Source organism: Schistocerca gregaria, unplaced genomic scaffold (assembly GCF_023897955.1).
Source record: "Schistocerca gregaria isolate iqSchGreg1 unplaced genomic scaffold, iqSchGreg1.2 ptg000156l, whole genome shotgun sequence".
Lineage (NCBI taxonomy): Eukaryota > Metazoa > Arthropoda > Insecta > Orthoptera > Acrididae > Schistocerca > Schistocerca gregaria.
The window spans coordinates 3,350,265-3,376,176 of record NW_026061720.1 but is presented as its reverse complement, the minus strand read 5'-3'; the positions used below and the strand labels follow the sequence as shown (position 1 = coordinate 3,376,176).

At 47.0% G+C, this 25,912-nt stretch overlaps 25 non-coding genes across 25 annotated transcripts; all 25 read right to left on the bottom strand.

Annotated features, from left to right (window-relative positions):
• Positions 1–550: 550 nt before the first annotated feature.
• On the bottom strand, positions 551–623 carry Trnar-ucg (transfer RNA arginine (anticodon UCG)). Its single transcript has one exon. It is a non-coding gene; the product is annotated as a tRNA-Arg (tRNA).
• A 1,454-nt stretch (positions 624–2,077) lies between these two features.
• On the bottom strand, positions 2,078–2,150 carry Trnar-ucg (transfer RNA arginine (anticodon UCG)). The gene has a single exon. It is a non-coding gene; the product is annotated as a tRNA-Arg (tRNA).
• Positions 2,151–3,598: 1,448 nt separating this feature from the next.
• Trnar-ucg (transfer RNA arginine (anticodon UCG)) lies at positions 3,599–3,671 on the bottom strand. The gene has a single exon. It is a non-coding gene; the product is annotated as a tRNA-Arg (tRNA).
• A 1,469-nt stretch (positions 3,672–5,140) lies between these two features.
• Positions 5,141–5,213, bottom strand: Trnar-ucg (transfer RNA arginine (anticodon UCG)). The gene has a single exon. It is a non-coding gene; the product is annotated as a tRNA-Arg (tRNA).
• Positions 5,214–6,640: 1,427 nt separating this feature from the next.
• On the bottom strand, positions 6,641–6,713 carry Trnar-ucg (transfer RNA arginine (anticodon UCG)). The gene has a single exon. It is a non-coding gene; the product is annotated as a tRNA-Arg (tRNA).
• Positions 6,714–8,146: 1,433 nt separating this feature from the next.
• On the bottom strand, positions 8,147–8,219 carry Trnar-ucg (transfer RNA arginine (anticodon UCG)). Its single transcript has one exon. It is a non-coding gene; the product is annotated as a tRNA-Arg (tRNA).
• A 525-nt stretch (positions 8,220–8,744) lies between these two features.
• On the bottom strand, positions 8,745–8,816 carry Trnat-agu (transfer RNA threonine (anticodon AGU)). The gene has a single exon. It is a non-coding gene; the product is annotated as a tRNA-Thr (tRNA).
• An 860-nt stretch (positions 8,817–9,676) lies between these two features.
• Positions 9,677–9,749, bottom strand: Trnar-ucg (transfer RNA arginine (anticodon UCG)). The gene has a single exon. It is a non-coding gene; the product is annotated as a tRNA-Arg (tRNA).
• Positions 9,750–11,233: 1,484 nt separating this feature from the next.
• Trnar-ucg (transfer RNA arginine (anticodon UCG)) lies at positions 11,234–11,306 on the bottom strand. The gene has a single exon. It is a non-coding gene; the product is annotated as a tRNA-Arg (tRNA).
• A 1,427-nt stretch (positions 11,307–12,733) lies between these two features.
• Trnar-ucg (transfer RNA arginine (anticodon UCG)) lies at positions 12,734–12,806 on the bottom strand. Its single transcript has one exon. It is a non-coding gene; the product is annotated as a tRNA-Arg (tRNA).
• Positions 12,807–13,327: 521 nt separating this feature from the next.
• Trnat-agu (transfer RNA threonine (anticodon AGU)) lies at positions 13,328–13,399 on the bottom strand. Its single transcript has one exon. It is a non-coding gene; the product is annotated as a tRNA-Thr (tRNA).
• Positions 13,400–14,260: 861 nt separating this feature from the next.
• Trnar-ucg (transfer RNA arginine (anticodon UCG)) lies at positions 14,261–14,333 on the bottom strand. The gene has a single exon. It is a non-coding gene; the product is annotated as a tRNA-Arg (tRNA).
• A 1,484-nt stretch (positions 14,334–15,817) lies between these two features.
• Trnar-ucg (transfer RNA arginine (anticodon UCG)) lies at positions 15,818–15,890 on the bottom strand. The gene has a single exon. It is a non-coding gene; the product is annotated as a tRNA-Arg (tRNA).
• A 1,427-nt stretch (positions 15,891–17,317) lies between these two features.
• On the bottom strand, positions 17,318–17,390 carry Trnar-ucg (transfer RNA arginine (anticodon UCG)). The gene has a single exon. It is a non-coding gene; the product is annotated as a tRNA-Arg (tRNA).
• A 527-nt stretch (positions 17,391–17,917) lies between these two features.
• Positions 17,918–17,989, bottom strand: Trnat-agu (transfer RNA threonine (anticodon AGU)). The gene has a single exon. It is a non-coding gene; the product is annotated as a tRNA-Thr (tRNA).
• An 861-nt stretch (positions 17,990–18,850) lies between these two features.
• Positions 18,851–18,923, bottom strand: Trnar-ucg (transfer RNA arginine (anticodon UCG)). The gene has a single exon. It is a non-coding gene; the product is annotated as a tRNA-Arg (tRNA).
• A 518-nt stretch (positions 18,924–19,441) lies between these two features.
• Positions 19,442–19,513, bottom strand: Trnat-agu (transfer RNA threonine (anticodon AGU)). The gene has a single exon. It is a non-coding gene; the product is annotated as a tRNA-Thr (tRNA).
• Positions 19,514–20,374: 861 nt separating this feature from the next.
• Trnar-ucg (transfer RNA arginine (anticodon UCG)) lies at positions 20,375–20,447 on the bottom strand. The gene has a single exon. It is a non-coding gene; the product is annotated as a tRNA-Arg (tRNA).
• Positions 20,448–20,965: 518 nt separating this feature from the next.
• Trnat-agu (transfer RNA threonine (anticodon AGU)) lies at positions 20,966–21,037 on the bottom strand. Its single transcript has one exon. It is a non-coding gene; the product is annotated as a tRNA-Thr (tRNA).
• Positions 21,038–21,899: 862 nt separating this feature from the next.
• Trnar-ucg (transfer RNA arginine (anticodon UCG)) lies at positions 21,900–21,972 on the bottom strand. The gene has a single exon. It is a non-coding gene; the product is annotated as a tRNA-Arg (tRNA).
• A 513-nt stretch (positions 21,973–22,485) lies between these two features.
• Trnat-agu (transfer RNA threonine (anticodon AGU)) lies at positions 22,486–22,557 on the bottom strand. The gene has a single exon. It is a non-coding gene; the product is annotated as a tRNA-Thr (tRNA).
• An 861-nt stretch (positions 22,558–23,418) lies between these two features.
• On the bottom strand, positions 23,419–23,491 carry Trnar-ucg (transfer RNA arginine (anticodon UCG)). The gene has a single exon. It is a non-coding gene; the product is annotated as a tRNA-Arg (tRNA).
• Positions 23,492–24,009: 518 nt separating this feature from the next.
• Trnat-agu (transfer RNA threonine (anticodon AGU)) lies at positions 24,010–24,081 on the bottom strand. The gene has a single exon. It is a non-coding gene; the product is annotated as a tRNA-Thr (tRNA).
• Positions 24,082–24,943: 862 nt separating this feature from the next.
• Trnar-ucg (transfer RNA arginine (anticodon UCG)) lies at positions 24,944–25,016 on the bottom strand. Its single transcript has one exon. It is a non-coding gene; the product is annotated as a tRNA-Arg (tRNA).
• A 525-nt stretch (positions 25,017–25,541) lies between these two features.
• Positions 25,542–25,613, bottom strand: Trnat-agu (transfer RNA threonine (anticodon AGU)). Its single transcript has one exon. It is a non-coding gene; the product is annotated as a tRNA-Thr (tRNA).
• Between the last annotated feature and the right edge of the window lie 299 nt (positions 25,614–25,912).

Below are 25,912 nucleotides of genomic sequence, written 5' to 3'. Positions count from 1 at the left end.
TCTGCAGCGGAGAAAAATTCCGTTCCGCCCAGGGTAGGGCTCGAACCCACGACCCTATGATTAAGAGTCTCATGCTCTACCGACTGAGCTAGCCGTGCTGCCTCGTTGGGTACCTGCTGGGTAGCAGATCACACAGTACTCGTTTGGGTTGGTTGGTCCCATACAGAATCTCTCCATGCTGCCTAATGTTTTCCTAACGTCACACTCGTCACGTACTTCACTTTTATTTCATAATCATTTCTGAGAGGTAAAGGAATTGCATGACAATCTGCAGAGCTAGCGGCGTCAAAATTAACACACATACTTGACGTGACTCAAAAGCCGAACGAGTTACTTTCCGACGTTGTTTTAGATGTGCAAGTGCCAGTCAAACCTCGCGGTGAGGGCACTCTGCCGACCATTTCGCTAGTTAACACCGGTCTTCTTGTGTGTGTTTCAAGCTCAAGACCATCTCCAAACACAAAATGGTCAACAGCAACATTCAGACGGTTTCGTACTGCACAATTGCTACATTAAAACGGTATGTTTGTATCTCAGAACTGGAAAAACACGACCGTTACAGGATTCGAACCTGCAATCTTCGGATCCGAAGTCCGACGCCTTATCCATTAGGCCACACGGTCACTGACGACCAAGTATAACTTATATACGATTCATCTCGAAACGCTCACACCCCCTGAGGAATTGTGTTTTCGTTCCACACAGCCGCTGCCCCTTACTCTTTCCCACCCATTCGTTACATTCAACCTCTTACGAGACCGACCAAACATATACAGGAAAACAAGACCACACACTTTGCGCAATCGGAATCGATGGCAGGGTGTCCCTCGCCGCATTTGCTACGATGGCCATTTGCTAATTCTGCAGAAGCGGCGGCGGCGACGACGACGACGACGACGACGACGACGACGACGACGACCGCGAGAGGCTCAGACATTTGTGAGAAATACATCTATAAAATGTAATTCAGAATGCCTCGTCCCACCTTATGCCGTACCGCTTTGGCAAATGCTTTATCAGCGCCATTCGCCTTAATCACATCTGAGAGTAATTCTTAATAAAACTCCTCACGCTAATTGTTCGCCATCACAGATACTGTTTGCTATACGGCCATGACGCGCAACTGATTTCCAAAATTCGTCTTCCTCCTGTGAGGATGGAACTCACGACTCCTGGTTTACTAGACCAGTGCTCTACCACTGAGCTAAAGTGGCGCGGCCTAGCGGAACTTTTGCGTACTTCGTCCGTACGGTCGTCTGAATCTTCAGACTTCAGCTGACAACACTTCATATTTTTCACTAATATTTGCAGCTATGGCGACCCATTACTGCTTGGATACACATCTGACACGTAGCCGATGTTCTCTCCAAACAAAATCACCTGCACTTCAGAACATGACTTTCACACATGTCTACAAAATCACCTTCACCTTCAAATACAGTTTTCTTGCGACTGATTGAGACGTAGGCAAATTTTAAAGTTGCTATTTCCATTACATCACGTTAATCAGAAAATCGGTAATTTACATCTGCAGCGGAGAAAAATTCCGTTCCGCCCAGGGTAGGGCTCGAACCCACGACCCTATGATTAAGAGTCTCATGCTCTACCGACTGAGCTAGACGTGCTGCCTCGTTGGGTACCTGCTGGGTAGCAGATCACACAGTACTCGTTTGGGTTGGTTGGTCCCATACAGAATCTCTCCATGCTGCCTAATGTTTTCCTAACGTCACACTCGTCACGTACTTCACTTTTATTTCATAATCATTTCTGAGAGGTAAAGGAATTGCATGACAATCTGCAGAGCTAGCGGCGTCAAAATTAACACACATACTTGACGTGACTCAAAAGCCGAACGAGTTACTTTCCGACGCTGTTTTAGATGTGCAAGTGCCAGTCAAACCTCGCGGTGAGGGCACTCTGCCGACCATTTCGCTAGTTAACACCGGTCTTCTTGTGTGTGTTTCAAGCTCAAGACCATCTCCAAGCACAAAATGGTCAACAGCAACATTCAGACGGTTTCGTACTGCACAATTGCTACATTAAAACGGTATGTTTGTTTCTCAGAACTGGAAAAACACGACCGTGACAGGATTCGAACCTGCAATCTTCGGATCCGAAGTCCGACGCCTTATCCATTAGGCCACACGGTCACTAACGACCAAGTATAACTAATATACGATTCATCTCGAAACGCTCACACCCCCTGAGGAATTGTGTTTTCGTTCCACACAGCCGCTGCCCCTTACTCTTCCCCACCCATTCGTTACATTCAACCTCTTACGAGACCGACCAAACATAGACAGGAAAACAAGACCACACACTTTGCGCAATCGGAATCGATGGCAGGGTGCCCCTCGCCGCATTTGCTACGATGGCCATTTGCTACTTCTGCAGAAGCGGCGGCGGCGACGACGACGACGACGACGACGACGACGACGACGACCGCGAAAGGCTCAGCGATTTGTGAGAAATACATCTATAAAATGTAATTCACATTGCCCCGTCCCACCTTATGCCGTACCGCTTTGGCAAATGCTTTATCAGCGCCATTCGCCTTAATCACATCTGAGAGTAATTCTTAATAAAACTCCTCACGCTAATTGTTCGCCATCACAGATACTGTTTGCTATACGGCCATGACGCACAACTGATTTCCAAAATCCATCTTCCTCCTTTGAGGATGGAACTCACGACTCCTGGTTTACTAGACCAGTGCTCTACCACTGAGCTAAAGAGGCGCGGCCTAGCGGAACTTTTGCGTACTTCGTCCGTACGGTCGTCTGAATCTTCAGACTTCAGCTGACAACACTTCATATTTTTCACTAATATTTGCTGCTATGGCGACCCATTACTGCTTGGATACACATCTGACACGTAGCCGATGTTCTCTCCAAACACAATCACCTGCACTTCTAACATGACTTTCACATGTCTACAAAATCACCTTCACCTTCAAATACAGTTTTCTTGCGACTGATTGAGACGTAGGCAAATTTTAAAGTTACTATTTCCATTACATCACGTTAATCAGAACATCGGTAATTTACATCTGCAGCGGAGAAAAATTCCGTTCCGCCCAGGGTAGGGCTCGAACCCACGACCCTATGATTAAGAGTCTCATGCTCAACCGACTGAGCTAGCCGTGCTGCCTCGTTGGGTACCTGCTGGGTAGCAGATCACACAGTACTCGTTTGGGTTGGTTGGTCCCATACAGAATCTCTCCATGCTGCCTAATGTTTCCCTAACGTCACACTCGTCACGTACTTCACTTTTATTTCATAATCATTTCTGAGAGGTAAAGGAATTGCATGACAATCTGCAGAGCTAGCGGCGTCAAAATTAACACACATACTTGACGTGACTCAAAAGCCGAACGAGTTACTTTCCGACGTTGTTTTAGATGTGCAAGTGCCAGTCAAACATCGCGGTGAGGGCACTCTGCCGACCATTTCGCTAGTTAACACCGGTCTTCTTGTGTGTGTTTCAAGCTCAAGACCATCTCCAAGCACAAAATGGTCAACAGCAACATTCAGACGGTTTCGTACTGCACAATTGCTACATTAAAACGGTATGTTTGTTTCTCAGAACTGGAAAAACACGACCGTGACAGGATTCGAACCTGCAATCTTCGGATCCGAAGTCCGACGCCTTATCCATTAGGCCACACGGTCACTGACGACCAAGTATAACTTATATACGATTCATCTCGAAACGCTCACACCCCCTGAGGAATTGTGTTTTCGTTCCACACAGCCGCTGCCCCTTACTCTTTCCCACCCATTCGTTACATTCAACCTCTTACGAGACCGACCAAACATAGACAGGAAAACAAGACCACACACTTTGCGCAATCGGAATCGATGGCAGGGTGTCCCTCGCCGCATTTGCTACGATGGCCATTTGCTAATTCTGCAGAAGCGGCGGCGACGACGACGACGACGACGACGACGACGACGACGACGACGACCGCGAGAGGCTCAGACATTTGTGAGAAATACATCTATAAAATGTAATTCAGAATGCCTCGTCCCACCTTATGCCGTACCGCTTTGGCAAATGCTTTATCAGCGCCATTCGCCTTAATCACATCTGAGAGTAATTCTTAATAAAACGCCTCACGCTAATTGTTCGCCATCACAGATACTGTTTGCTATACGGCCATGACGTATACGGCCATGACGCGCAACTGATTTCCAAAATTCGTCTTCCTCCTGTAAGGATGGAACTCACGACTCCTGGTTTACTAGACCAGTGCTCTATCACTGAGCTAAAGAGGCGCGACCTAGCGGAACATTTGCGTACTTCGTCCGTACGGTCGTCTGAATCTTCAGACTTCAGCTGACAACACTTCATATTTTTCACTAACATTTGCAGCTATAGCGACCCATTACTGCTTGGATACACATCTGACACGTAGCCGATGTTCTCTCCAAACAAAATCACCTGCACTTCAGAACATGACTTTCACACATGTCTACAAAGTCACCCTCACCTTCATATACAGTTTTCTTGCGACTGATGGAGACGTAGGCAAATTTTAAAGTTGCTATTTCCATTACATCACGTTAATCAGAACATCGGTAATTTACTTCTGCAGCGGAGAAAAATTCCGTTCCGCCCAGGGTAGGGCTCGAACCCACGACCCTATGATTAAGAGTCTCATGCTCTACCGACTGAGCTAGCCGTGCTGCCTCGATGCGTACCTGCTGGGTAGCAGATCACACGGTACTCGTTTGGGTTGGTTGGTCCCATACAGAATCTCTCCATGCTGCCTAATGTTTCCCTAACGTCACACTCGTCACGTACTTCACTTTTATTTCATAATCATTTCTGAGAGGTAAAGGAATTGCATGACAATCTGCAGAGCTAGCGGCGTCAAAATTAACACACATACTTGACGTGACTCAAAAGCCGAACGAGTTACTTTCCGACGTTGTTTTAGATGTGCAAGTGCCAGTCAAACCTCGCGGTGAGGGCACTCTGCCGACCATTTCGCTAGTTAACACCGGTCTTCTTGTGTGTGTTTCAAGCTCAAGACCATCTCCAAGCACAAAATGGTCAACAGCAACATTCAGACGGTTTCGTACTGCACAATTGCTACATTAAAACGGTATGTTTATTTCTCAGAACTGGAAAAACACGACCGTGACAGGATTCGAACCTGCAATCTTCGGATCCGAAGTCCGACGCCTTATCCATTAGGCCACACGGTCACTGACGACCAAGTGTTACTTATATACGATTCATCTCGAAACACTCACACCCCCTGAGGAATTGTGTTTTCGTTCCACACAGCCGCTGCCCCTTACTCTTTCCCACCCATTCGTTACATTCAACCTCTTACGAGACCGACCAAACATAGACAGGAAAACAAGACCACACACTTTGCGCAATCGGAATCGATGGCAGGGTGTCCCTCGCCGCATTTGCTACGATGGCCATTTGCTAATTCTGCAGAAGCGGCGGCGGCGACGACGAAGACGACCGCGAGAGTCTCAGAGATTTGTGAGAAATACATCTATAAAATGTAATTCAGAATGCCTCGTCCCACCTTATGCCGTACCGCTTTGGCAAATGCTTTATCAGCGCCATTCGCCTTACTCACATCTGAGAGTAATTCTTAATAAAACGCCTCACGCTAATTGTTCGCCATCACAGATACTGTTTGCTATACAGCCATGACGCGCAACTGATTTCCAAAATTCGTCTTCCTCCTGTAAGGATGGAACTCACGACTCCTGGTTTACTAGACCAGTGCTCTACCACTGAGCTAAAGAGGCGCGGCCTAGCGGAACTTTTGCGTACTTCGCCGCACGGTCGTCTGAATTATCAGACTTCAGCTGACAACACTTCATATTTTTGACTAATATTAGCAGCTATGGCGACACATTACTGCATGGCTACACATCTGACACGTAGCCGATGTTCTCTCCAAACAAAACCACCTGCACTTCAGAACATGACTTTCACATGTCTACAAAATCACCTTCACCTTCAAATACAGTTTTCTTGCGACTGATTGAGACGTAGGCAAATTTTAAAGTTGCTATTTCCATTACATCACGTTAATCAGAAAATCGGTAATTTACATCTGCAGCGGAGAAAAATTCCGTTCCGCCCAGGGTAGGGCTCGAACCCACGACCCTATGATTAAGAGTCTCATGCGCTACCGACTGAGCTAGCCGTGCTGCCTCGTTGGGTACCTGCTGGGTAGCAGATCACACAGTACTCGTTTGGGTTGGTTGGTCCCATACAGAATCTCTCCATGCTGCCTAATGTTTTCCTAACGTCACACTCGTCACGTACTTCACTTTTATTTCATAATCATTTCTGAGAGGTAAAGGAATTGCATGACAATCTGCAGAGCTAGCGGCGTCAAAATTAGCACACATACTTGACGTGACTCAAAAGCCGAACGAGTTACTTTCCGACGTTGTTTTAGATGTGCAAGTGCCAGTCAAACCTCGCGGTGAGGGCACTCTGCCGACCATTTCGCTAGTTAACACCGGTCTTCTTGTGTGTGTTTCAAGCTCAAGACCATCTCCAAGCACAAAATGGTCAACAGCAACATTCAGACGGTTTCGTACTGCACAATTGCTACATTAAAACGGTATGTTTGTTTCTCAGAACTGGAAAAACACGACCGTGACAGGATTCGAACCTGCAATCTTCGGATCCGAAGTCCGACGCCTTATCCATTAGGCCACACGGTCACTGACGACCAAGTATAACTTATATACGATTCATCTCGAAACGCTCACACCCCCTGAGGAATTGTGTTTTCGTTCCACACAGCCGCTGCCCCTTACTCTTTCCCACCCATTCGTTACATTCAACCTCTTACGAGACCGACCAAACATAGACAGGAAAACAAGACCACACACTTTGCGCAATCGGAATCGATGGCAGGGTGTCCCTCGCCGCATTTGCTACGATGGCCATTTGCTACTTCTGCAGAAGCGGCGGTGGCGACGCCGACGACGACGACCGCGAGAGGCTCAGACATTTGTGAGAAATACATCTACAAAATGTAATTCAGAATGCCTCGTCCCACCTTATGCCGTATCGCTTTGGCAAATGCTTTATCAGCGCCATTCGCCTTAATCACATCTGAGAGTAATTCTTAATAAAACTCCTCACGCTAATTGTTCGCCATCACAGATACTGTTTGCTATACGGCCATGACGCGCAACTGATTTCCAAAATTCGTCTTCCTCCTGTGAGGATGGAACTCACGACTCCTGGTTTACTAGACCAGTGCTCTACCACTGAGCTAAAGTGGCGCGGCCTAGCGGAACTTTTGCGTACTTCGTCCGTACGGTCGTCTGAATCTTCAGACTTCAGCTGACAACACTTCATATTTTTCACTAAAATTTGCAGCTATGGCGACCCATTACTGCTTGGATACACATCTGACACGTAGCCGATGTTCTCTCCAAACAAAATCACCTGCACTTCAGAACATGACTTTCACACATGTCTACAAAATCACCTTCACCTTCAAATACAGTTTTCTTGCGACTGATTGAGACGTAGGCAAATTTTAAAGTTGCTATTTCCATTACATCACGTTAATCAGAAAATCGGTAATTTACATCTGCAGCGGAGAAAAATTCCGTTCCGCCCAGGGTAGGGCTCGAACCCACGACCCTATGATTAAGAGTCTCATGCTCTACCGACTGAGCTAGCCGTGCTGCCTCGTTGGGTACCTGCTGGGTAGCAGATCACACAGTACTCGTTTGGGTTGGTTGGTCCCATACAGAATCTCTCCATGCTGCCTAATGTTTTCCTAACGTCACACTCGTCACGTACTTCACTTTTATTTCATAATCATTTCTGAGAGGTAAAGGAATTGCATGACAATCTGCAGAGCTAGCGGCGTCAAAATTAACACACATACTTGACGTGACTCAAAAGCCGAACGAGTTACTTTCCGACGCTGTTTTAGATGTGCAAGTGCCAGTCAAACCTCGCGGTGAGGGCACTCTGCCGACCATTTCGCTAGTTAACACCGGTCTTCTTGTGTGTGTTTCAAGCTCAAGACCATCTCCAAGCACAAAATGGTCAACAGCAACATTCAGACGGTTTCGTACTGCACAATTGCTACATTAAAACGGTATGTTTGTTTCTCAGAACTGGAAAAACACGACCGTGACAGGATTCGAACCTGCAATCTTCGGATCCGAAGTCCGACGCCTTATCCATTAGGCCACACGGTCACTAACGACCAAGTATAACTAATATACGATTCATCTCGAAACGCTCACACCCCCTGAGGAATTGTGTTTTCGTTCCACACAGCCGCTGCCCCTTACTCTTTCCCACCCATTCGTTACATTCAACCTCTTACGAGACCGACCAAACATAGACAGGAAAACAAGACCACACACTTTGCGCAATCGGAATCGATGGCAGGGTGCCCCTCGCCGCATTTGCTACGATGGCCATTTGCTACTTCTGCAGAAGCGGCGGCGGCGACGACGACGACGACGACGACGACGACGACGACGACGACGACGACCGCGAAAGGCTCAGCGATTTGTGAGAAATACATCTATAAAATGTAATTCACATTGCCCCGTCCCACCTTATGCCGTACCGCTTTGGCAAATGCTTTATCAGCGCCATTCGCCTTAATCACATCTGAGAGTAATTCTTAATAAAACTCCTCACGCTAATTGTTCGCCATCACAGATACTGTTTGCTATACGGCCATGACGCGCAACTGATTTCCAAAATCCATCTTCCTCCTGTGAGGATGGAACTCACGACTCCTGGTTTACTAGACCAGTGCTCTACCACTGAGCTAAAGAGGCGCGGCCTAGCGGAACTTTTGCGTACTTCGTCCGTACGGTCGTCTGAATCTTCAGACTTCAGCTGACAACACTTCATATTTTTCACTAATATTTGCTGCTATGGCGACCCATTACTGCTTGGATACACATCTGACACGTAGCCGATGTTCTCTCCAAACACAATCACCTGCACTTCTAACATGACTTTCACATGTCTACAAAATCACCTTCACCTTCAAATACAGTTTTCTTGCGACTGATTGAGACGTAGGCAAATTTTAAAGTTACTATTTCCATTACATCACGTTAATCAGAACATCGGTAATTTACATCTGCAGCGGAGAAAAATTCCGTTCCGCCCAGGGTAGGGCTCGAACCCACGACCCTATGATTAAGAGTCTCATGCTCAACCGACTGAGCTAGCCGTGCTGCCTCGTTGGGTACCTGCTGGGTAGCAGATCACACAGTACTCGTTTGGGTTGGTTGGTCCCATACAGAATCTCTCCATGCTGCCTAATGTTTCCCTAACGTCACACTCGTCACGTACTTCACTTTTATTTCATAATCATTTCTGAGAGGTAAAGGAATTGCATGACAATCTGCAGAGCTAGCGGCGTCAAAATTAACACACATACTTGACGTGACTCAAAAGCCGAACGAGTTACTTTCCGACGTTGTTTTAGATGTGCAAGTGCCAGTCAAACATCGCGGTGAGGGCACTCTGCCGACCATTTCGCTAGTTAACACCGGTCTTCTTGTGTGTGTTTCAAGCTCAAGACCATCTCCAAGCACAAAATGGTCAACAGCAACATTCAGACGGTTTCGTACTGCACAATTGCTACATTAAAACGGTATGTTTGTTTCTCAGAACTGGAAAAACACGACCGTGACAGGATTCGAACCTGCAATCTTCGGATCCGAAGTCCGACGCCTTATCCATTAGGCCACACGGTCACTGACGACCAAGTATAACTTATATACGATTCATCTCGAAACGCTCACACCCCCTGAGGAATTGTGTTTTCGTTCCACACAGCCGCTGCCCCTTACTCTTTCCCACCCATTCGTTACATTCAACCTCTTACGAGACCGACCAAACATAGACAGGAAAACAAGACCACACACTTTGCGCAATCGGAATCGATGGCAGGGTGTCCCTCGCCGCATTTGCTACGATGGCCATTTGCTAATTCTGCAGAAGCGGCGGCGGCGGCGGCGGCGACGACGACGACGACGACGACGACGACGACGACGACGACGACGACCGCGAGAGGCTCAGACATTTGTGAGAAATACATCTATAAAATGTAATTCAGAATGCCTCGTCCCACCTTATGCCGTACCGCTTTGGCAAATGCTTTATCAGCGCCATTCGCCTTAATCACATCTGAGAGTAATTCTTAATAAAACGCCTCACGCTAATTGTTCGCCATCACAGATACTGTTTGCTATACGGCCATGACGTATACGGCCATGACGCGCAACTGATTTCCAAAATTCGTCTTCCTCCTGTAAGGATGGAACTCACGACTCCTGGTTTACTAGACCAGTGCTCTACCACTGAGCTAAAGAGGCGCGACCTAGCGGAACATTTGCGTACTTCGTCCGTACGGTCGTCTGAATCTTCAGACTTCAGCTGACAACACTTCATATTTTTCACTAACATTTGCAGCTATAGCGACCCATTACTGCTTGGATACACATCTGACACGTAGCCGATGTTCTCTCCAAACAAAATCACCTGCACTTCAGAACATGACTTTCACACATGTCTACAAAGTCACCCTCACCTTCATATACAGTTTTCTTGCGACTGATGGAGACGTAGGCAAATTTTAAAGTTGCTATTTCCATTACATCACGTTAATCAGAACATCGGTAATTTACTTCTGCAGCGGAGAAAAATTCCGTTCCGCCCAGGGTAGGGCTCGAACCCACGACCCTATGATTAAGAGTCTCATGCTCTACCGACTGAGCAAGCCGTGCTGCCTCGATGCGTACCTGCTGGGTAGCAGATCACACGGTACTCGTTTGGGTTGGTTGGTCCCATACAGAATCTCTCCATGCTGCCTAATGTTTCCCTAACGTCACACTCGTCACGTACTTCACTTTTATTTCATAATCATTTCTGAGAGGTAAAGGAATTGCATGACAATCTGCAGAGCTAGCGGCGTCAAAATTAACACACATACTTGACGTGACTCAAAAGCCGAACGAGTTACTTTCCGACGTTGTTTTAGATGTGCAAGTGCCAGTCAAACATCGCGGTGAGGGCACTCTGCCGACCATTTCGCTAGTTAACACCGGTCTTCTTGTGTGTGTTTCAAGCTCAAGACCATCTCCAAGCACAAAATGGTCAACAGCAACATTCAGACGGTTTCGTACTGCACAATTGCTACATTAAAACGGTATGTTTATTTCTCAGAACTGGAAAAACACGACCGTGACAGGATTCGAACCTGCAATCTTCGGATCCGAAGTCCGACGCCTTATCCATTAGGCCACACGGTCACTGACGACCAAGTGTTACTTATATACGATTCATCTCGAAACACTCACACCCCCTGAGGAATTGTGTTTTCGTTCCACACAGCCGCTGCCCCTTACTCTTTCCCACCCATTCGTTACATTCAACCTCTTACGAGACCGACCAAACATAGACAGGAAAACAAGACCACACACTTTGCGCAATCGGAATCGATGGCAGGGTGTCCCTCGCCGCATTTGCTACGATGGCCATTTGCTAATTCTGCAGAAGCGGCGGCGGCGACGACGAAGACGACCGCGAGAGGCTCAGAGATTTGTGAGAAATACATCTATAAAATGTAATTCAGAATGCCTCGTCCCACCTTATGCCGTACCGCTTTGGCAAATGCTTTATCAGCGCCATTCGCCTTACTCACATCTGAGAGTAATTCTTAATAAAACGCCTCACGCTAATTGTTCGCCATCACAGATACTGTTTGCTATACGGCCATGACGCGCAACTGATTTCCAAAATTCGTCTTCCTCCTGTAAGGATGGAACTCACGACTCCTGGTTTACTAGACCAGTGCTCTACCACTGAGCTAAAGAGGCGCGGCCTAGCGGAACTTTTGCGTACTTCGCCGCACGGTCGTCTGAATTATCAGACTTCAGCTGACAACACTTCATATTTTTCACTAATATTAGCAGCTATGGCGACACATTACTGCATGGCTACACATCTGACACGTAGCCGATGTTCTCTCCAAACAAAACCACCTGCACTTCAGAACATGACTTTCACATGTCTACAAAATCACCTTCACCTTCAAATACAGTTTTCTTGCGACTGATTGAGACGTAGGCAAATTTTAAAGTTGCTATTTCCATTACATCACGTTAATCAGAAAATCGGTAATTTACATCTGCAGCGGAGAAAAGTTCCGTTCCGCCCAGGGTAGGGCTCGAACCCACGACCCTATGATTAAGAGTCTCATGCGCTACCGACTGAGCTAGCCGTGCTGCCTCGTTGGGTACCTGCTGGGTAGCAGATCACACAGTACTCGTTTGGGTTGGTTGGTCCCATACAGAATCTCTCCATGCTGCCTAATGTTTTCCTAACGTCACACTCGTCACGTACTTCACTTTTATTTCATAATCATTTCTGAGAGGTAAAGGAATTGCATGACAATCTGCAGAGCTAGCGGCGTCAAAATTAGCACACATACTTGACGTGACTCAAAAGCCGAACGAGTTACTTTCCGACGTTGTTTTAGATGTGCAAGTGCCAGTCAAACCTCGCGGTGAGGGCACTCTGCCGACCATTTCGCTAGTTAACACCGGTCTTCTTGTGTGTGTTTCAAGCTCAAGACCATCTCCAAGCACAAAATGGTCAACAGCAACATTCAGACGGTTTCGTACTGCACAATTGCTACATTAAAACGGTATGTTTGTTTCTCAGAACTGGAAAAACACGACCGTGACAGGATTCGAACCTGCAATCTTCGTATCCGAAGTCCGACGCCTTATCCATTAGGCCACACGGTCACTGACGACCAAGTATAACTTATATACGATTCATCTCGAAACGCTCACACCCCCTGAGGAATTGTGTTTTCGTTCCACACAGCCGCTGCCCCTTACTCTTTCCCACCCATTCGTTACATTCAACCTCTTACGAGACCGACCAAACATAGACAGGAAAACAAGACCACACACTTTGCGCAATCGGAATCGATGGCAGGGTGTCCCTCGCCGCATTTGCTACGATGGCCATTTGCTACTTCTGCAGAAGCGGCGGCGGCGACGACGACGACGACGACGACGACCGCGACGACGACACGACCGCGAGAGGCTCAGCGATTTGTGAGAAATACATCTATAAAATGTAATTAACACTGCCTCGTCCCACCTTATGCCGTACCGCTTTGGCAAATGCTTTATCAGCGCCATTCGCCTTAATCACATCTGAGAGTAATTCTTAATAAAACTCCTCACGCTAATTGTTCGCCATCACAGATACTGTTTGCTATACGGCCATGACGCGCAACTGATTTCCAAAATCCATCTTCCTCCTGTGAGGATGGAACTCACGACTCCTGGTTTACTAGACCAGTGCTCTACCACTGAGCTAAAGAGGCGCGGCCTAGCGGAACTTTTGCGTACTTCGTCCGTACGGTCGTCTGAATCTTCAGACTTCAGCTGACAACACTTCATATTTTTCACTAATATTTGCTGCTATGGCGACCCATTACTGCTTGGATACACATCTGACACGTAGCCGATGTTCTCTCCAAACACAATCACCTGCACTTCAGAACATGACTTTCACATGTCTACAAAATCACCTTCACCTTCAAATACAGTTTTCTTGCGACTGATTGAGACGTAGGCAAATTTTAAAGTTACTATTTCCATTACATCACGTTAATCAGAACATCGGTAATTTACATCTGCAGCGGAGAAAAATTCCGTTCCGCCCAGGGTAGGGCTCGAACCCACGACCCTATGATTAAGAGTCTCATGCTCAACCGACTGAGCTAGCCGTGCTGCCTCGTTGGGTACCTGCTGGGTAGCAGATCACACAGTACTCGTTTGGGTTGGTTGGTCCCATACAGAATCTCTCCATGCTGCCTAATGTTTCCCTAACGTCACACTCGTCACGTACTTCACTTTTATTTCATAATCATTTCTGAGAGGTAAAGGAATTGCATGACAATCTGCAGAGCTAGCGGCGTCAAAATTAACACACATACTTGACGTGACTCAAAAGCCGAACGAGTTACTTTCCGACGTTGTTTTAGATGTGCAAGTGCCAGTCAAACATCGCGGTGAGGGCACTCTGCCGACCATTTCGCTAGTTAACACCGGTCTTCTTGTGTGTGTTTCAAGCTCAAGACCATCTCCAAGCACAAAATGGTCAACAGCAACATTCAGACGGTTTCGTACTGCACAATTGCTACATTAAAACGGTATGTTTGTTTCTCAGAACTGGAAAAACACGACCGTGACAGGATTCGAACCTGCAATCTTCGGATCCGAAGTCCGACGCCTTATCCATTAGGCCACACGGTCACTGACGACCAAGTATAACTTATATACGATTCATCTCGAAACGCTCACACCCCCTGAGGAATTGTGTTTTCGTTCCACACAGCCGCTGCCCCTTACTCTTTCCCACCCATTCGTTACATTCAACCTCTTACGAGACCGACCAAACATAGACAGGAAAACAAGACCACACACTTTGCGCAATCGGAATCGATGGCAGGGTGTCCCTCGCCGCATTTGCTACGATGGCCATTTGCTAATTCTGCAGAAGCGGCGGCGGCGGCGACGACGACGACGACGACGACGACGACGACGACGACGACGACGACGACGACCGCGAGAGGCTCAGACATTTGTGAGAAATACATCTATAAAATGTAATTCAGAATGCCTCGCCCCTCCTTATGCCGTACCGCTTTGGCAAATGCTTTATCAGCGCCATTCGCCTTAATCACATCTGAGAGTAATTCTTAATAAAACGCCTCACGCTAATTGTTCGCCATCACAGATACTGTTTGCTATACGGCCATGACGTATACGGCCATGACGCGCAACAGATTTCCAAAATTCGTCTTCCTCCTGTAAGGATGGAACTCACGACTCCTGGTTTACTAGACCAGTGCTCTACCACTGAGCTAAAGAGGCGCGACCTAGCGGAACATTTGCGTACTTCGTCCGTACGGTCGTCTGAATCTTCAGACTTCAGCTGACAACACTTCATATTTTTCACTAACATTTGCAGCTATAGCGACCCATTACTGCTTGGATACACATCTGACACGTAGCCGATGTTCTCTCCAAACAAAATCACCTGCACTTCAGAACATGACTTTCACACATGTCTACAAAGTCACCCTCACCTTCATATACAGTTTTCTTGCGACTGATGGAGACGTAGGCAAATTTTAAAGTTGCTATTTCCATTACATCACGTTAATCAGAACATCGGTAATTTACTTCTGCAGCGGAGAAAAATTCCGTTCCGCCCAGGGTAGGGCTCGAACCCACGACCCTATGATTAAGAGTCTCATGCTCTACCGACTGAGCTAGCCGTGCTGCCTCGATGCGTACCTGCTGGGTAGCAGATCACACGGTACTCGTTTGGGTTGGTTGGTCCCATACAGAATCTCTCCATGCTGCCTAATGTTTTCCTAACGTCACACTCGTCACGTACTTCACTTTTATTTCATAATCATTTCTGAGAGGTAAAGGAATTGCATGACAATCTGCAGAGCTAGCGGCGTCAAAATTAACACACATACTTGACGTGACTCAAAAGCCGAACGAGTTACTTTCCGACGTTGTTTTAGATGTGCAAGTGCCAGTCAAACCTCGCGGTGAGGGCACTCTGCCGACCATTTCGCTAGTTAACACCGGTCTTCTTGTGTGTGTTTCAAGCTCAAGACCATCTCCAAGCACAAAATGGTCAACAGCAACATTCAGACGGTTTCGTACTGCACAATTGCTACATTAAAACGGTATGTTTGTTTCTCAGAACTGGAAAAACACGACCGTGACAGGATTCGAACCTGCAATCTTCGGATCCGAAGTCCGACGCCTTATCCATTAGGCCACACGGTCACTGACGACCAAGTATTACTTATATACGATTCATCTCGAAACACTCACACCCCCTGAGGAATTGTGTTTTCGTTCCACACAGCCGCTGCCCCTTACTCTTTCCCACCCATTCGTTACATTCAACCTCTTACGAGACCGACCAAACATAGACAGGAAAACAAGACCACACACTTTGCGCAATCGGAATCGATGGCAGGGTGTCCCTCGCCGCATTTGCTACGATGGCCATTTGCTAATTCTGCAGAAGCGGCGGCGGCGACGACGAAGACGACCGCGAGAGGCTCAGAGATTTGTGAGAAATACATCTATAAAATGTAATTCAGAATGCCTCGTCCCACCTTATGCCGTACCGCTTTGGCAAATGCTTTATCAGCGCCATTCGCCTTACTCACATCTGAGAGTAATTCTTAATAAAACGCCTCACGCTAATTGTTCGCCATCACAGATACTGTTTGCTATACAGCCATGACGCGCAACTGATTTCCAAAATTCGTCTTCCTCCTGTAAGGATGGAACTCACGACTCCTGGTTTACTAGACCAGTGCTCTACCACTGAGCTAAAGAGGCGCGGCCTAGCGGAACTTTTGCGTACTTCGCCGCACGGTCGTCTGAATTATCAGACTTCAGCTGACAACACTTCATATTTTTGACTAATATTAGCAGCTATGGCGACACGTTACTGCTTGGCTACACATCTGACACGTAGCCGATGTTCTCTCCAAACAAAACCACCTGCACTTCAGAACATGACTTTCACATGTCTACAAAATCACCTTCACCTTCAAATACAGTTTTCTTGCGACTGATTGAGACGTAGGCAAATTTTAAAGTTGCTATTTCCATTACATCACGTTAATCAGAAAATCGGTAATTTACATCTGCAGCGGAGAAAAATTCCGTTCCGCCCAGGGTAGGGCTCGAACCCACGACCCTATGATTAAGAGTCTCATGCTCTACCGACTGAGCTAGCCGTGCTGCCTCGTTGGGTACCTGCTGGGTAGCAGATCACACAGTACTCGTTTGGGTTGGTTGGTCCCATACAGAATCTCTCCATGCTGCCTAATGTTTTCCTAACGTCACACTCGTCACGTACTTCACTTTTATTTCATAATCATTTCTGAGAGGTGAAGGAATTGCATGACAATCTGCAGAGCTAGCGGCGTCAAAATTAGCACACATACTTGACGTGACTCAAAAGCCGAACGAGTTACTTTCCGACGTTGTTTTAGATGTGCAAGTGCCAGTCAAACCTCGCGGTGAGGGCACTCTGCCGACCATTTCGCTAGTTAACACCGGTCTTCTTGTGTGTGTTTCAAGCTCAAGACCATCTCCAAGCACAAAATGGTCAACAGCAACATTCAGACGGTTTCGTACTGCACAATTGCTACATTAAAACGGTATGTTTGTTTCTCAGAACTGGAAAAACACGACCGTGACAGGATTCGAACCTGCAATCTTCGGATCCGAAGTCCGACGCCTTATCCATTAGGCCACACGGTCACTGACGACCAAGTATTACTTAAATACGATTCATCTCGAAACGCTCACACCCCCTGAGGAATTGTGTTTTCGTTCCACACAGCCGCTGCCCCTTACTCTTTCCCACCCATTCGTTACATTCAACCTCTTAAGAGACCGACCAAACATAGACAGGAAAAAAAGACCACACACTTTGCGCAATCGGAATCGATGGCAGGGTGTCCCTCGCCGCATTTGCTACGATGGCCATTTGCTACTTCTGCAGAAGCGGCGGCGGCGACGACGACGACGACGACGACGACGACGACGACGACGACGACACGACCGCGAGAGGCTCAGCGATTTGTGAGAAATACATCTATAAAATGTAATTCACACTGCCTCGTCCCACCTTATGCCGTACCGCTTTGGCAAATGCTTTATCAGCGCCATTCGCCTTAATCACATCTGAGAGTAATTCTTAATAAAACTCCTCACGCTAATTGTTCGCCATCACAGATACTGTTTGCTATACGGCCATGACGCGCAACTGATTTCCAAAATCCATCTTCCTCCTGTGAGGATGGAACTCACGACTCCTGGTTTACTAGACCAGTGCTCTACCACTGAGCTAAAGAGGCGCGGCCTAGCGGAACTTTTGCGTACTTCGTCCGTACGGTCGTCTGAATCTTCAGACTTCAGCTGACAACACTTCATATTTTTCACTAATATTTGCAGCTATGGCGACCCATTACTGCTTGGATACACATCTGACATGTAGCCGATGTTCTCTCCAAACACAATCACCTGCACTTCAGAACATGACTTTCACATGTCTACAAAATCACCTTCACCTTCAAATACAGTTTTCTTGCGACTGATGGAGACGTAGGCAAATTTTAAAGTTACTATTTCCATTACATCACGTTAATCAGAAAATCGGTAATTTACATCTGCAGCGGAGAAAAATTCCGTTCCGCCCAGGGTAGGGCTCGAACCCTCGACCCTATGATTAAGAGTCTCATGCTCTACCGACTGAGCTAGCCGTGCTGCCTCGTTGGGTACCTGCTGGGTAGCAGATCACACAGTACTCGTTTGGGTTGGTTGGTCCCATACAGAATCTCTCCATGCTGCCTAATGTTTCCCTAACGTCACACTCGTCACATACTTCACTTTTATTTCATAATCATTTCTGAGAGGTAAAGGAATTGCATGACAATCTGCAGAGCTAGCGGCGTCAAAATTAACACACATACTTGACGTGACTCAAAAGCCGAACGAGTTACTTTCCGACGTTGTTTTAGATGTGCAAGTGCCAGTCAAACATCGCGGTGAGGGCACTCTGCCGACCATTTCGCTAGTTAACACCGGTCTTCTTGTGTGTGTTTCAAGCTCAAGACCATCTCCAAGCACAAAATGGTCAACAGCAACATTCAGACGGTTTCGTACTGCACAATTGCTACATTAAAACGGTATGTTTGTTTCTCAGAACTGGAAAAACACGACCGTGACAGGATTCGAACCTGCAATCTTCGGATCCGAAGTCCGACGCCTTATCCATTAGGCCACACGGTCACTGACGACCAAGTATTACTTAAATACGATTCATCTCGAAACGCTCACACCCCCTGAGGAATTGTGTTTTCGTTCCACACAGCCGCTGCCCCTTACTCTTTCCCACCCATTCGTTACATTCAACCTCTTAAGAGACCGACCAAACATAGACAGGAAAAAAAGACCACACACTTTGCGCAATCGGAATCGATGGCAGGGTGTCCCTCGCCGCATTTGCTACGATGGCCATTTGCTACTTCTGCAGAAGCGGCGGCGGCGACGACGACGACGACGACGACGACGACGACGACACGACCGCGAGAGGCTCAGCGATTTGTGAGAAATACATCTATAAAATGTAATTCACACTGCCTCGTCCCACCTTATGCCGTACCGCTTTGGCAAATGCTTTATCAGCGCCATTCGCCTTAATCACATCTGAGAGTAATTCTTAATAAAACTCCTCACGCTAATTGTTCGCCATCACAGATACTGTTTGCTATACGGCCATGACGCGCAACTGATTTCCAAAATCCATCTTCCTCCTGTGAGGATGGAACTCACGACTCCTGGTTTACTAGACCAGTGCTCTACCACTGAGCTAAAGAGGCGCGGCCTAGCGGAACTTTTGCGTACTTCGTCCGTACGGTCGTCTGAATCTTCAGACTTCAGCTGACAACACTTCATATTTTTCACTAATATTTGCAGCTATGGCGACCCATTACTGCTTGGATACACATCTGACATGTAGCCGATGTTCTCTCCAAACACAATCACCTGCACTTCAGAACATGACTTTCACATGTCTACAAAATCACCTTCACCTTCAAATACAGTTTTCTTGCGACTGATGGAGACGTAGGCAAATTTTAAAGTTACTATTTCCATTACATCACGTTAATCAGAAAATCGGTAATTTACATCTGCAGCGGAGAAAAATTCCGTTCCGCCCAGGGTAGGGCTCGAACCCTCGACCCTATGATTAAGAGTCTCATGCTCTACCGACTGAGCTAGCCGTGCTGCCTCGTTGGGTACCTGCTGGGTAGCAGATCACACAGTACTCGTTTGGGTTGGTTGGTCCCATACAGAATCTCTCCATGCTGCCTAATGTTTCCCTAACGTCACACTCGTCACATACTTCACTTTTATTTCATAATCATTTCTGAGAGGTAAAGGAATTGCATGACAATCTGCAGAGCTAGCGGCGTCAAAATTAACACACATACTTGACGTGACTCAAAAGCCGAACGAGTTACTTTCCGACGTTGTTTTAGATGTGCAAGTGCCAGTCAAACATCGCGGTGAGGGCACTCTGCCGACCATTTCGCTAGTTAACACCGGTCTTCTTGTGTGTGTTTCAAGCTCAAGACCATCTCCAAGCACAAAATGGTCAACAGCAACATTCAGACGGTTTCGTACTGCACAATTGCTACATTAAAACGGTATGTTTGTTTCTCAGAACTGGAAAAACACGACCGTGACAGGATTCGAACCTGCAATCTTCGGATCCGAAGTCCGACGCCTTATCCATTAGGCCACACGGTCACTGACGACCAAGTATTACTTAAATACGATTCATCTCGAAACGCTCACACCCCCTGAGGAATTGTGTTTTCGTTCCACACAGCCGCTGCCCCTTACTCTTTCCCACCCATTCGTTACATTCAACCTCTTAAGAGACCGACCAAACATAGACAGGAAAAAAAGACCACACACTTTGCGCAATCGGAATCGATGGCAGGGTGTCCCTCGCCGCATTTGCTACGATGGCCATTTGCTACTTCTGCAGAAGCGGCGGCGGCGACGACGACGACGACGACGACGACGACGACGACACGACCGCGAGAGGCTCAGCGATTTGTGAGAAATACATCTATAAAATGTAATTCACACTGCCTCGTCCCACCTTATGCCGTACCGCTTTGGCAAATGCTTTATCAGCGCCATTCGCCTTAATCACATCTGAGAGTAATTCTTAATAAAACTCCTCACGCTAATTGTTCGCCATCACAGATACTGTTTGCTATACGGCCATGACGCGCAACTGATTTCCAAAATCCATCTTCCTCCTGTGAGGATGGAACTCACGACTCCTGGTTTACTAGACCAGTGCTCTACCACTGAGCTAAAGAGGCGCGGCCTAGCGGAACTTTTGCGTACTTCGTCCGTACGGTCGTCTGAATCTTCAGACTTCAGCTGACAACACTTCATATTTTTCACTAATATTTGCAGCTATGGCGACCCATTACTGCTTGGATACACATCTGACATGTAGCCGATGTTCTCTCCAAACACAATCACCTGCACTTCAGAACATGACTTTCACATGTCTACAAAATCACCTTCACCTTCAAATACAGTTTTCTTGCGACTGATGGAGACGTAGGCAAATTTTAAAGTTACTATTTCCATTACATCACGTTAATCAGAAAATCGGTAATTTACATCTGCAGCGGAGAAAAATTCCGTTCCGCCCAGGGTAGGGCTCGAACCCTCGACCCTATGATTAAGAGTCTCATGCTCTACCGACTGAGCTAGCCGTGCTGCCTCGTTGGGTACCTGCTCGGTAGCAGATCACACAGTACTCGTTTGGGTTGGTTGGTCCCATACAGAATCTCTCCATGCTGCCTAATGTTTCCCTAACGTCACACTCGTCACATACTTCACTTTTATTTCATAATCATTTCTGAGAGGTAAAGGAATTGCATGACAATCTGCAGAGCTAGCGGCGTCAAAATTAACACACATACTTGACGTGACTCAAAAGCCGAACGAGTTACTTTCCGACGTTGTTTTAGATGTGCAAGTGCCAGTCAAACATCGCGGTGAGGGCACTCTGCCGACCATTTCGCTAGTTAACACCGGTCTTCTTGTGTGTGTTTCAAGCTCAAGACCATCTCCAAGCACAAAATGGTCAACAGCAACATTCAGACGGTTTCGTACTGCACAATTGCTACATTAGAAACGGTATGTTTGTTTCTCAGAACTGGAAAAACACGACCGTGACAGGATTCAAACCTGCAATCTTCCGATCCGAAGTCCGACGCCTTATCCATTAGGCCACACGGTCACTGACGACCAAGTATAACTTATATACGATTCATCTCGAAACGCTCACACCCCCTGAGGAATTGTGTTTTCGTTCCACACAGCCGCTGCCCCTTACTCTTTCCCACCCATTCGTTACATTCAACCTCTTACGAGACCGACCAAACATAGACAGGAAAACAAGACCACACACTTTGCGCAATCGGAATCGATGGCAGGGTGTCCCTCGCCGCATTTGCTACGATGGCCATTTGCTAATTCTGCAGAAGCGGCGGCGGCGACGACGACGACGACGACGACGACGACGACGACCGCGAGAGGCTCAGACATTTGTGAGAAATACATCTATAAAATGTAATTCAGAATGCCTCGCCCCTCCTTATGCCGTACCGCTTTGGCAAATGCTTTATCAGCGCCATTCGCCTTAATCACATCTGAGAGTAATTCTTAATAAAACTCCTCACGCTAATTGTTCGCCATCACAGATACTGTTTGCTATACGGCCATGACGCGCAACTGATTTCCAAAATCCATCTTCCTCCTGTGAGGATGGAACTCACGACTCCTGGTTTACTAGACCAGTGCTCTACCACTGAGCTAAAGAGGCGCGGCCTAGCGGAACTTTTGCGTACTTCGTCCGTACGGTCGTCTGAATCTTCAGACTTCAGCTGACAACACTTCATATTTTTCACTAATATTTGCAGCTATGGCGACCCATTACTGCTTGGATACACATCTGACATGTAGCCGATGTTCTCTCCAAACACAATCACCTGCACTTCAGAACATGACTTTCACATGTCTACAAAATCACCTTCACCTTCAAATACAGTTTTCTTGCGACTGATGGAGACGTAGGCAAATTTTAAAGTTACTATTTCCATTACATCACGTTAATCAGAAAATCGGTAATTTACATCTGCAGCGGAGAAAAATTCCGTTCCGCCCAGGGTAGGGCTCGAACCCTCGACCCTATGATTAAGAGTCTCATGCTCTACCGACTGAGCTAGCCGTGCTGCCTCGTTGGGTACCTGCTGGGTAGCAGATCACACAGTACTCGTTTGGGTTGGTTGGTCCCATACAGAATCTCTCCATGCTGCCTAATGTTTCCCTAACGTCACACTCGTCACATACTTCACTTTTATTTCATAATCATTTCTGAGAGGTAAAGGAATTGCATGACAATCTGCAGAGCTAGCGGCGTCAAAATTAACACACATACTTGACGTGACTCAAAAGCCGAACGAGTTACTTTCCGACGTTGTTTTAGATGTGCAAGTGCCAGTCAAACATCGCGGTGAGGGCACTCTGCCGACCATTTCGCTAGTTAACACCGGTCTTCTTGTGTGTGTTTCAAGCTCAAGACCATCTCCAAGCACAAAATGGTCAACAGCAACATTCAGACGGTTTCGTACTGCACAATTGCTACATTAAAACGGTATGTTTGTTTCTCAGAACTGGAAAAACACGACCGTGACAGGATTCGAACCTGCAATCTTCGGATCCGAAGTCCGACGCCTTATCCATTAGGCCACACGGTCACTGACGACCAAGTATTACTTAAATACGATTCATCTCGAAACGCTCACACCCCCTGAGGAATTGTGTTTTCGTTCCACACAGCCGCTGCCCCTTACTCTTTCCCACCCATTCGTTACATTCAACCTCTTAAGAGACCGACCAAACATAGACAGGAAAAAAAGACCACACACTTTGCGCAATCGGAATCGATGGCAGGGTGTCCCTCGCCGCATTTGCTACGATGGCCATTTGCTACTTCTGCAGAAGCGGCGGCGGCGACGACGACGACGACGACGACGACGACGACGACACGACCGCGAGAGGCTCAGCGATTTGTGAGAAATACATCTATAAAATGTAATTCACACTGCCTCGTCCCACCTTATGCCGTACCGCTTTGGCAAATGCTTTATCAGCGCCATTCGCCTTAATCACATCTGAGAGTAATTCTTAATAAAACTCCTCACGCTAATTGTTCGCCATCACAGATACTGTTTGCTATACGGCCATGACGCGCAACTGATTTCCAAAATCCATCTTCCTCCTGTGAGGATGGAACTCACGACTCCTGGTTTACTAGACCAGTGCTCTACCACTGAGCTAAAGAGGCGCGGCCTAGCGGAACTTTTGCGTACTTCGTCCGTACGGTCGTCTGAATCTTCAGACTTCAGCTGACAACACTTCATATTTTTCACTAATATTTGCAGCTATGGCGACCCATTACTGCTTGGATACACATCTGACATGTAGCCGATGTTCTCTCCAAACACAATCACCTGCACTTCAGAACATGACTTTCACATGTCTACAAAATCACCTTCACCTTCAAATACAGTTTTCTTGCGACTGATGGAGACGTAGGCAAATTTTAAAGTTACTATTTCCATTACATCACGTTAATCAGAAAATCGGTAATTTACATCTGCAGCGGAGAAAAATTCCGTTCCGCCCAGGGTAGGGCTCGAACCCTCGACCCTATGATTAAGAGTCTCATGCTCTACCGACTGAGCTAGCCGTGCTGCCTCGTTGGGTACCTGCTCGGTAGCAGATCACACAGTACTCGTTTGGGTTGGTTGGTCCCATACAGAATCTCTCCATGCTGCCTAATGTTTCCCTAACGTCACACTCGTCACATACTTCACTTTTATTTCATAATCATTTCTGAGAGGTAAAGGAATTGCATGACAATCTGCAGAGCTAGCGGCGTCAAAATTAACACACATACTTGACGTGACTCAAAAGCCGAACGAGTTACTTTCCGACGTTGTTTTAGATGTGCAAGTGCCAGTCAAACATCGCGGTGAGGGCACTCTGCCGACCATTTCGCTAGTTAACACCGGTCTTCTTGTGTGTGTTTCAAGCTCAAGACCATCTCCAAGCACAAAATGGTCAACAGCAACATTCAGACGGTTTCGTACTGCACAATTGCTACATTAGAAACGGTATGTTTGTTTCTCAGAACTGGAAAAACACGACCGTGACAGGATTCAAACCTGCAATCTTCCGATCCGAAGTCCGACGCCTTATCCATTAGGCCACACGGTCACTGACGACCAAGTATAACTTATATACGATTCATCTCGAAACGCTCACACCCCCTGAGGAATTGTGTTTTCGTTCCACACAGCCGCTGCCCCTTACTCTTTCCCACCCATTCGTTACATTCAACCTCTTACGAGACCGACCAAACATAGACAGGAAAACAAGACCACACACTTTGCGCAATCGGAATCGATGGCAGGGTGTCCCTCGCCGCATTTGCTACGATGGCCATTTGCTAATTCTGCAGAAGCGGCGGCGGCGACGACGACGACGACGACGACGACGACGACGACGACGACGACGACCGCGAGAGGCTCAGACATTTGTGAGAAATACATCTATAAAATGTAATTCAGAATGCCTCGCCCCTCCTTATGCCGTACCGCTTTGGCAAATGCTTTATCAGCGCCATTCGCCTTAATCACATCTGAGAGTAATTCTTAATAAAACTCCTCACGCTAATTGTTCGCCATCACAGATACTGTTTGCTATACGGCCATGACGCGCAACTGATTTCCAAAATCCATCTTCCTCCTGTGAGGATGGAACTCACGACTCCTGGTTTACTAGACCAGTGCTCTACCACTGAGCTAAAGAGGCGCGGCCTAGCGGAACTTTTGCGTACTTCGTCCGTACGGTCGTCTGAATCTTCAGACTTCAGCTGACAACACTTCATATTTTTCACTAATATTTGCAGCTATGGCGACCCATTACTGCTTGGATACACATCTGACATGTAGCCGATGTTCTCTCCAAACACAATCACCTGCACTTCAGAACATGACTTTCACATGTCTACAAAATCACCTTCACCTTCAAATACAGTTTTCTTGCGACTGATGGAGACGTAGGCAAATTTTAAAGTTACTATTTCCATTACATCACGTTAATCAGAAAAT